Source organism: Mus musculus, chromosome 11, assembly GCF_000001635.26.
Source record: "Mus musculus strain C57BL/6J chromosome 11, GRCm38.p6 C57BL/6J".
In the NCBI taxonomy this organism is placed as follows: Eukaryota; Metazoa; Chordata; class Mammalia; order Rodentia; family Muridae; genus Mus; species Mus musculus.
The window spans coordinates 74,371,349-74,383,088 of record NC_000077.6 but is presented as its reverse complement, the minus strand read 5'-3'; positions in this window follow the sequence as shown (position 1 = coordinate 74,383,088).

The following is an 11,740-nucleotide window of genomic DNA, read 5'->3' as shown; positions in this document are numbered from 1 at the left end:
GGCACTCACATGGGTATACTACATACATATGCAACAACACTACATACATATGCAACACATGTGTGTACAGGATATGTGCACTCACATGGGTACACTACATACATATGCAACAACACTACATACATATGCAACACATGTGTGCACAGGATATGTGCACTCACATGGGTACACTACATACATATGCAACAACACTACATACATATGCAACACATGTGTGCACGCGCACGCAAACTAACCGTAACAACAACAAAAAAGGGAGTTTCTTTCTTTCTTTTCTTTCTTTTTTTTTTTTTTTAAGTCAGACTAAATCTACTCAGGCATGGATTGATGAAAGCGGGCTCGAACTCCCTATGGTGAGACCCGAGTTTACCATATTCTCCAGCACTCCTTACTGCTCACTCCGCCCATCGCCCATCGCCCATCGCTTACCCACTCTATTTGCCTCTGTGGTACTGAGGAGACGAGTCTCCTGTTGTCTCCTGCCCACCAGTCTCTCTCCTTTGCCCAAGCTCCTTTGCAGATTTTCTGTTCGAGGGGTCGCCTATGACTAATGCCTTTCTTATCTTCCTCTGACTCACAGTGGCTACGCTCATTCATGTGCTTTGCTTGACCTGCTGGGTGTAGATTTGAAGGCAAGAGGCAGGTTTTAAGCCTCTGTCGGAGACTTGCTTTGTGATCTTGGGCAAATTACTCAACATTGCCGGGCTCTGAATTTTCCTCTATGTGCTATCAGAAATAGACGCCCCATGGAAAGCATAAGGATAAAAATGAACTCCTAATTGATCAAACGCGCTTTGAAAAACGTTATGTATAGTAGCAGAGATTCAGTTAATAATGATAATCTCAACAGTAGCAATTGATGCTTACATAGGTAGCCAGTTAGCTGTAATGACTTATCAGCCCCTAAAAACACACCGTGGGAAACCACAACTGTGGCAAAGATGGGCTAAGTGTGGGACACTCAAATACATTATTGGTGACCGATAGAAATAAAGACATATAAGCTTAATAAAACTGGTAACAATTCATATATGCTAAATGATTAAGAAAGAAACACAACATTTATCAGCTGGAAACGGGCCTGAAGTTTGGCTGTGGGGACGAGCATGGGGAGGGCTGTCACTCAGGAGCTATGAGGAGGTAGAGGAGCCATAGCCTGCAGCTGGGTGAATGGATGAATGGACGAATGGATGGGGTCCAGAGCACACAGGCTACATGGAGGCAGCAGGCAGAGGTTTGAGGTATGTTGTATTCTCTCTCTCTCTCTCTCTCTCTCTCTCTCTCTCTCTCTCTCTGTGTTTGTGGATTCTATGCATCTTGATATAGTTCAGTGAAGTCACCTACTTCAACCTAATATTTTTTTATTGGATACATTCCAAATGTTATCCCCTTTCCTGGTCCCCCCCCATGCCCCCTATCCCCTCTCCCTCCCCCTGCTTCTATGAGGGTGTTCCCCCACCCACCCACCCACCCACTCCTGCCTCTCCACCCTGGCATTCCACTGGGGCATTGAGTCTTCACAGGACCAAGGGCCTCTCCTCTCATTCATGCCTGACAAGGCCATCCTCTGCTACATATGTGGCTGGAGCCATGGGTCCCTCCATGTGTACTCTTTGGTTGGTGGTTTAGTCCCTGGGCACTCTGGGAGGGGGTCTGGTTGGTTGACATTGTTGTTCCTCTTATGGGAGTGGCAAACCACTTCAGCTCCTTCAGTCATTTCTCTAACTCCTCTGTTGGGGACCCTGTGCTTAGTCTAGTGGTTGGCTGTGAGCATCTGCCTCTGTATTTGTCAGGCTCTGGCAGAGCCTCTCAGGAGACAGCTATATCAGGCTCCTGTCAGCAAGCACTTCTTGGCATCCACAATAGTGTCTGGGTTTGGTGACTGTATATGGGATGGATCCCCAGGTGGGGCAGTCTCTGGATGGCCTTTCCTTCAGTCTCTGCTCCACTTTTTGTCTCTGTATTTCCTCCTGTGAGTATTTTGTTCCCCCTCCTAAGAAGGATGGAAGCATCCACACTTTGGTCTTCCTTCGCACCTAATATTCCTCCTGGACAAAATGCAAGAGCAAAAGTCTAAGCTGTCTTAGACTGATTGCCATTATCCCTGGTTACATCAACTGCATAGGACCAACTTACCATTTTAAAAACAAGCCTGAGGGAAGAATTGATTATGACCTCAGTCTCCAAAATAGCTCATCGAGACTGGTGGTGTCTCCATTCCACTTAAGGGGCCAGAGTCACATCTCATTTTAGGACTGGAATCTGATGGCTGATATTAACATGAAGGTAAGTTCTAGATGACTGGGAGTGCTGGCTGAACAGCAGTATAGCAGGTAACCTGCATTGTTAGTGCTATTGGCTTCCCTCTCCTGTATGGAACCCCATACCTGCAGTCTCCTGTGCTGGGGGCTGCAGTGCCTCCTCCAGGATTTGAACTGAAGCGCCATCTTTCACACAAGCACCTGGTACCTCTCTCTCTGCCCCTCAGGGTTTGGTTGCTTCCTGGGTTCAACTTTTCTCTCTGAAAACAGGAAGGGGAGATATTAGCTATGGACAGAATTCTCATGTATGTAGAAAGTGCTGTACAAGGCATGGATGTCATTCACCCGGGCCAATAACTAGCCCTTAACACTTTTGGACCCTGCTGGTACCCTGGAATTCCATCTGTTATTCTAACACTAAGTGGGGGAACCTCCAGCTCAGAGGTTTAGTTCTTAGGATTCTTGAAATCTGCACACCCCCTCCCTAGGTCAAATAGCTTGGAGCTTTTGGACATCCTGGGGCCCATTATTCTGCCCACTATACGGAGGAAGGCTTTCTGACCAGCTCTTCCACCTGCTGTCTGGCTGGGTCCAGTAACGGTATCGCTGTCCAGTTCTATGACTCTGCGGTTATAGTCATTAACCCCATTCCAAACTTGCTTTAAACTTCACATTCAGTTCAAAGTTTGTCTCACCAGCCCTTTGGTGGAGGTTGGCATCATGGGACAATTGTCTTGCCTTGGGTTGTTATACAGACTCTGTCAACGTAACTTCCCTCCTGCTCCTCTGAGCCCACTTTCTGATTAGGCTTCATCTAAGTTAAAACTCAGTCTAACCCAGGTAAGGATTCCCTGCTCTTAGTTTCCATCCAGAGCACGTCTTTGGTTTCCATACCCAACTGAGTTCCTCTTGGTAATTTTCCACCTCAGAAAATTGCTCACCTCACCACTTGGCTACAATTTCCCACTGGTCTCTGTCATGTTTGCAGTTGGGTTCAAATTCATTTCCTTATTGCAACAGTTTTGGATAAAGTCTCCTTTGTTTGACGGGTGTAATTTTTCTTTGCTTAGGGGCTGGTCTGCCCTTCCACTAATGTCCTTCTGTAGACATTGAGACAGGAATGATGGATTTATTAGGGGAAAGGCCTATGAGGCAGAACGGGGAGGGAGATGGAGCAGCTTGGACAGCTGTCACTGTGATGCCTAAAGGAAAGACTGAGTGGGTCAAGGGCTGGGCAGAAGTGGCCACAATAGCAGTGTACTTCTACAAGGACTTCTTTAAGGCCACTGGGGAGTCCTTAGTCAAGTTTTCCTCTCGAGGAATCCATAGATCCCACAGAATTATAATTGCCACTCCTCATGGAAACAGACACTGGGTGGGAGCAGCCTGTGGGAAGTCAGGCTTCAGGCTTCAGTGTAGTTCAGATCTGAGCCCTAAGATCTGCTGGGCTGCTGGCACAGGTCCAGTCCTGATCTGAAGGCCTGAGAACCAGGAGAGCTGATGGTCAGGGCCACATGAAGGCTGACACATGAGTAGGCCAGCTTGAGCAGAGAATGACTGTCCCTTCTCTGCTCGGTTCCTTTCAGGCCCTCCTGGATTGTAGGATTCCCATTCCCATGGTGAGAGTGATGGTGACTCAGCCTAGTACTTCAAATCAATGGATTCTGGATGCCCCAGATAGACACATCCAAAATTAACGTTTTCTATGCTCTCTGGGTATTCCTCAGCCCAGTCTTGTTGATGTGTTACTAGCCCCGACCCAAGCCTAATACAGCCACGCCTTCATTCAGCTGTTCTTGTATTGATTGCCTCGGGGGTAAGGTGGGGTGCTGCTGTTCTTGCCTGTTCTGATGGTTCACATCTGCACAGCTGTGGAGATCTTGCCTGTTTCTGTTGATTTCAGTGGTCCTCTGAATTTGAAGTGTGGGATGGGTTGAATCATTGCTGTGGTCCATTCCAGCATCCCTCTTAGTCATTTAACGGCACACTGTGTGCTCCCGTGGCAGCCACTCCTTATAGGAGCCAGAGTTAAGTTCCAGAGAGGAAATCTAAGACACATTAGTCGCTTTATGGTAGTGATCTAAGAGTTAGGACTTTCTGTCCCTTTTCCTCAGGTGGAAATGATATCCGAAGCATCAGGCTGTACAGAGACCTTAGAGAAGACTGTTCTCAACTTTAGGCCATTGTCTTAGTTAGGTTTGCTATTGCTGCAGTGAGACACCATAACCGAAAAGCAAGTAGGACACGAGAGGCTTATTCTGCTTACATTTCCATGTCACTGGTCTTTGACAAAGGGAGTCAGGACAGGAACTCAAGCAGGTCAGGAACCTGGAGGCAGGACCTGAAGCGGAGGCTATAAAGGGTGCTGCTTATTGGCTTGATTCCCTTGGCTTGCTCAGCCTGCTTTCTTATAGAGCTCAGGACTACCAGCCCGAAGTTGGCACTGATGGAGAAAATGCCTTACAGCTGGATCTCATGGAGGCATTTCCTCAACTGAGGCTCCTTTCTCTCGTGGCTCTAGCTTGTGTCAAGTTGGCCCAGAAAACCAACCCAGTATTGCTATCCTCTTCCACATTCAGGAAAGAGGCTGTTCCTTGTATAAGTACGACTCAGGGAAACTTTCTCTAGAATGCTCATTTAAGGTATTGAGACTTTTATAATTCAATCACTCTGGAGTAAGGCCCAGGGAGCTGCAGTTTTTGGAGGGGTGTGTGTCCTGGGACAGTGTATCACTAAGAAGCCCTGGTTGTCCTGGAGCTTGCTATGTAGACCTGCCTGCTTCTGCCTCCAAAGGGCTGGAATTGAAGTGGTGCACTAGTATGCCTCAAAAGATGTGTAATGTTAGATGAGCACGTGGAGAATTCTGTTGTAGTCCGATGCTTTGGGAACCACGGATTCAGTGTACAGACTCTACTTAAGAATCTATTTCCCATGGACTAGTCTCAGGCTCAGACACTTGTCCCCTACCTACAGGTTAGACAGAAGCCTGTCCTAAATCTACAGGGTGGAGAGAAATCTACCCCTCACCTAGGGAGATTCTTTCCACAATTACTGCCCTAGTGGAAAAATGCATATCCTATAAAACAGGATTTTGTAGGAATATCAAAGGAATTACCAAGGAGAATAGAACCGTGAACAGGTCCTAAAATAGGAAGCCTGAGAGGAGGAATTGTACATGAAGACGGATGGTGGCTGCAGGAAGGACAGAAATCCTGAAATAGGGGATGCCGGGAGGAAAGAGCAGCATCATGAGGAAATAAATGGGCGAGAGCTTGGTGAGGCTGAAAGAGCGGGAGATTCTATTAAAATGGAAAACAGCTGGGCTGCCTTCTCCAAACCAAAACAGATGATCAGAGGGCAGGTATGACTCGAGGCCCCAGGGACAAACAGCTGCGGGGGTGGGGTGGGGAGGGGGAACAGATGCTCACACCCATGGGCCAGTGTTCCCTCTGCTAGCAGGATCAGGGGCAAGATAAATGAAAGAGAGAGGCACACCCAAGAACAAAGCTGGCGAACTGGCCCCATAATATGGAATAATAACATGAAACAGCCCATTTAAGAGAAGCAAGTGATCAAAGCAAGCTGCGCCCAGTCAGCTCCATGAGAAAACAATGAGGTAGATACTGATCAGGCCTGGTGACACCGGCACACACAAGATCGGCACACACAAGATGGTGGGAAGTTTGTGCAGGGCATCAGATGGATTTTAATAATCTCCTTCTAAGACACTGCATACACATGTATATGTGTGTGTGTGTAGCTAGATGGTTCAGAGAGTGATGATGCTAGCTTGCCTCCATGCCTGCTGAACCTGTGTTAGATCTCTGGGTCCCCCACCTGGTGGAAGAAGAGAACTGACTGTTGCAAGTAGTCCTCTGACTACCACACATGCATGCTCACACAGTAAATGAAAACATGTAAAAAATTAAAATACAGATCTCTAAGTTTTATAAAAATTTATTACTAATAAGAAATGTGAGGAAAATGCTAGAAAAGTGGACTATAGGGTATAGGTGAAATTCGGCTTTACTCTTCAAGCATAATACTGAATACAGTAGGAAAGGATGTGTATATGTGTGTGTTGTACGCATGTGTGTTTGTGTATGTTGTATGTGTATGCTGTGTGTGTGCATGTGTTCTGTGTGTGTATTTATGTGTGTGCATGTATCTGTGTGTGTATGTGTGTTTTTATGTGCATGTATGTATGTGTACATTTGCATGTGTATGTGGTGTGTGTATATGTATGCATGTTTGTGTTTTTATGTGTATGCATGTGTATGTGTGTATGTGAGTGTGTAAGTACATGTGTATGTGTGTGTATGTATGTGAGAGTATGTGTATATGTGTATATGTATATACACAGGCATTTGTATGTATGTGTATGTTGCATGTATGCATGTGCAAGTGTGTGTATATGTGTGTGCATGCATCTATGTGTGAGTATGTGTATTTGTGTGTGTGTGTGTACTTGTGTTATTGTTATTAAGACTTTAATTTGAGGACGTCATTATTAACAGCTAGTATTTAGTAGGATGGTTTTGTGATAGGGATCAAAACTAGCTCAAACTAATTTAAGTCTTTAAAGGGGCATTTATTAACAAGATGCAGGTGTCTCTTTGCATTGAAAGGACAGAAGTGGCATCCCTCTTGTCCTCATCTTGCTTCTGCTTTCAGTTTTCCTCTGTTCCTTTGTTTTGTTTGAGCCGAATTGTTGGATTTATTAAAATGGGCTTGTGACAGCTAGAAAGCTTTTTCAGACACAGTAACTATGTAATCGTCTATTAGCTTCGTTCTAGTCCTGAGTCCAGCTACATCAGCCTCAGTGATAAATGCCCTCTTTACTGTCTAGATGGTGAAAATGGGTTCAGATCCGTTGGCTGTGTTCTAAGCCAGGTGCAAGTGAGGGCCTGCTGAAAGGTCTTTTCCCTATCTGCTGTGCTACTTAGAGAAACTTTTAGGGGCTTCTGTGATAGGTTCCTGTAGCACTCTCTGCATCTTGAGGGCTGGCTCCTACTACAGAGAACCTTCTTTAGGGCCAGTCTGGCCTGCACACAGCCCCTCCAGTGCAAAGTTCATGGACTGCACAGTGGTTAGCAGCCCTCTCTGACCCTTGGCTTATCCTCTAATCCCTCCTTGTCTCCACATTCCCAGTGGTCTGGAGGTGCATTTCTCCCAGTGAGACAGCTCCCTGAGGAGAGAGACAGATGCCTAGTAAGCTCTGCTGCTGTGGATCATGGAGGTTTACCCTCCAGGAGCAGAGCCAGGCAGAGCTGGACCAGTCCTTGGGTGGGACAGCTCTTCCAGGGAAATCTCTTCCACTCTAGGGATAGCGGCTGTGTTGCCAGTTCTGACAGTCTTTAAAGTTTATAGTTAATAATTCTTTATATTAAACCATCACCCTTCAAGTTGCTATGGGGGTTTTCTCTTGTAATGGGGTCTAGGCTGGTAGACCAGCTTCTTAACGTCTCTCTGAAGAAGCCTTTTTGACTGGGGAGCTGGCTCAGTGGGTAAAATGATTGCTGTTAAAATATGAGTACTCGAGTTAGGATCCTCAGCACCATCATAAATAGCCAAGGGTAACACCAGGGGACAGAGAGGACTGCAACCAGCATGGCCAAAGTGCCGTACCAAGGTCTAGTGAGAGACCCCATCTCAAGAAGGGGGAGACCAATAGAGAAAGATGAACTTCATATACAGGCATTGGTGAATGCATCTGAGCACATACATGCATGTGCGCATGCACACATGCAACCACACCACACATACACACACACATACACAGATACTCACACACCCACACCCACACACACTCACAAACCCACCCACACACCCACCCACACAGTCACACACACACACTCACACACACACTCTCTCTCTCTCTCTCTCACACACACACACACACACTCATACACACACTCACCCATTCACACCCACTCACACTCCCCCCACCCCCACACACACTCACACCCCCACCCCCACCCCCACACTCACACACACAAACACTCACACACACACTCACACACACACACTCACACACACACTCACCCACTCACACCCACTCACCCCCCCCCACTCACACCCCCACCCACCCCCACCCACTCACCCACACACTCACACCCACACCCACACACTCACACACACACTCACACATACACACACACACACTCACACTGTTTTTGTTAACTCATAGTCCACAGTTCTTATCTTTAAGAGAACAGCGCAGACAGTACTTGGTTCTAGACTAAGTCTCATCAGACTGAGTTTGGTTGGCCCAACAACAGTGGGTGAGCATCTCTCACTGCATCAATCGTTCCCAGCCAGTGGTTAGGACACAGAGTAGCCACAAATCACCCAATGGATGAGGGGGCAGCTAAAGAGCCATTGTGAACACATTTCTAATTGGAGTTTGTAGATTTTTGCTTCTTAATTATAGAGTGTTAGTGGGAACCTGAATTATATTGATAACCTAAAAACATATCTGGATGTTTAGCGGGTAGAAACATCACTAAAGCTGTTGAAATAATATTGAAATTGTAAAATACCAGTTTGGGTTTCTACTGTGATGAAATACCATGACCAAAATGCAAATTGGGGAAGAAAGGTTCATTTGGTTTACACTTTCATACTGTTGTTCATCATCAAAGTCAGGACAGGAACTCTAACAGGGCAGGAGCCTGGAGGCAGGAGCTGGTGTAGAGGCCATGGAGGGATGCTGCTTACTGGTTTGCTCTTCCTGGCTTGCTCGGCCTGCTTTCATACAGTACCTAGGATCACCAGCTCAGGGATGGCCCCATCCACAATGGGCTGCCCCCCCCCCCCCCAACCCTGCCAGCAACCACTAATTAAGACAATGCTCTGCAGCTGGGTCTTATGGAGGCATTTTTCTCAACTGAGGTTTTCCTCCTTTTTAAATGACTCTAGCTTGTGTCAAGTCGATGTAAAACTAGCCAGGACAACAAACACGCTACCATTGCCCAACCACAGCCTTCTTGCTGACTTGAAACCTGGCTGTTTTGTTCATTTTCCAACTTAGTTAAGGCAGGATTCTGCAGAGTAGCCCAGACTGTCCTGGAACTCGCTGTGTGGCCTAAGCTGGCTTAGAACTCGTGGCAATCCTCCTACCTCAGCTTCCTGATGCCGGGAGTGATTATAGCTGTGCCTCATTATTTGAAATAATTGGATGATGTTCCATTTCATAGATGCATATGTGGCTATTTAACTATTTCCCTCTCAACCCTTTGTGACTACAAGTAGTGCCTCTGAAATACTATTTCTCTGTAAATGGTTTTGCATATGTAGGCAAGCACACCTGTCGGATCAATGCCTGGAAGTAGTAGTATTGTGATAAAATGTATATGTATTTCGACTGCTTTCTTTTGCCGAACTGTCCTTCCAGGTGGCTATATGAATACATCTCTTCACAGGGTATGAAAATACCTTATTTATCCCACCTTCAATAAACTTGCCAGTCTTTGCCTGAGAAGTATTTTTATCACAGTTTTAATTTACATTTTATAAAACTCATGAATGTGTCTGAACATTTTTTTTCTATGTTCAGGCATTTCTTTTCCTACGCATCTCCATTTCCTGTTGTCATAAATCTCTTTCTTCCTTTCTTTCTTTCTTTCTTTCTTTCTTTCTTTCTTTCTTTCTTTCTTTCTTTCTTCCTTCCTTCCTTCCTTCCTTCCTTCCTCCCTCCCTCCCTCCCTCCCTCCCTCTTTCTTTCTTTCTTTCTTTCTTTCTTTCTTTCTTTCTTTCTTTCTTTCTTTCTTTCTTTCTTCCTTCCTTCCTTCCTGGTGGTGGTGGTGGTGGGTGTGTGCCTGTGTGTAATTTGTAAGTAAGGGGGCTGTTAGTTTAGTCTTTATGTTGGAAATACTCCCTCTGCCTGTTGTGGACACCTGGCTCTTTCTATTCTCTATGAAAATTAGAAGAAAACTCTTGTGTATTCAAAACTATCTGTTGAATCTGTGAAGACTATGTCCAGCTACAGGAAATAGAAAAATCAGCTAACAATGCCTTGAGGGATGGAAGGATATTTTATTCAAGTGACATGAGAAGGAGAATAATTTGTTCTTCAATGAAAACTGCATTGTCTTGGACACACCTTCCTGGGTTCTCTGATTCGGATTCTCTCGGAGTCATTTTACAATTCTGCAAGTTTCAAATAAATAATAACCATAATTATAATGGACATGCAAATGAATCTGGAGGGACATCTTTCTCCCATTGTCATAATCGCCCATAGAAAGACAGTTTGCACAATCATTTTAATGTTTCTAATAGTAAATGTGGCTACTTTTTGGGATTATAACATCTTGGGGATAAAGATGTCTTAGGGCTGCTATTGCTATGAAGAAACACAACGACCTATGTTTCTATGCTATGACCAAAATCAAGTTGGGGAGGAAGGGTTTATTTAGCTTACACTTTCACACGGTAGTTCATCACTGAAGGAAGCCGAGACAGGAACTCAACCAAGGCAGAAACCTGGAGGCAGGAGTTGGTGCAGTGGAGGGGTGCTGATTGTTTTTTAAAGCTTTTATTATTTTAATTCCTCGACTACAGAGATTTTTGTTTTTCCAATCACTAGTGAGTGCTGTTTCATCAAATGACTTTGGTGGTCTAAGGACTGATAGGTCGTCGTGTTTATATATTATTTCCCCAACGTAATCCTAGAATTAATCATCTTGGATTTCATTTTACATCCTTGTATCAAATGCTTTTGCGAATGAGAATGCAGATTGCTGGGAGCCGGCACCAGCTGGTCATTGTGGGGAAGAATGACTTAATTTTAGGGAGAGTCAGAGACTGGGGGGTAGGGTGAGGTGGGGTAGGGTCGAGCAGAAGAGGATCTGCAGCCTTTATGCACTTCCTTCTGGAATCTTGGATTACAGCCGCGGAATTTTATTTAAAACGCACGCGATTCCAGAAGCCGCCGCTAGATGGAGCACGAAGACTGTAGAACTGGAGGATGCGAACTCCAGTCTGGTCAGCGAGCTCCCGGTTTTTCTGTCCACTGCTTCTGCGCTAGGCTGTCCTTCAGGGTGTGTTTATCTCTTTGGTCTGTTCCTCTGATGATCCGAGGTCCTCCACGCTCTGAAACTTTGGGGGGCACTGCGGAGACTAAGGCTATTTGGGTGAGAGCCAGAGGGTTCCAAGAAAACAGCTCATCTTGGAGTCGGTTTGAGGGACTCAGCACATCGCCTCCTGTGGAAAATGACCCTAGTAGGGCTCTTTGTGCCCTGACCCAGGGTACAGCGCTCGGTGGGGAGGAAGAGAGCTGGTGACTGAAGTCCATTCAGATCTCCCAGCCTGAGACAGATCCTCTTAGGCTCCCGGTATCCAAGATTTAGATCCAATAAAATCAAGCATATTTTGGGATGAAGAGATGGTCTATGGAGGTTAATAACAATGATTGCTTTTTCCAGGTTGAACCTCACACCTTCCTCTGGCCTCTACTTGGGTGGTGCACATATGTG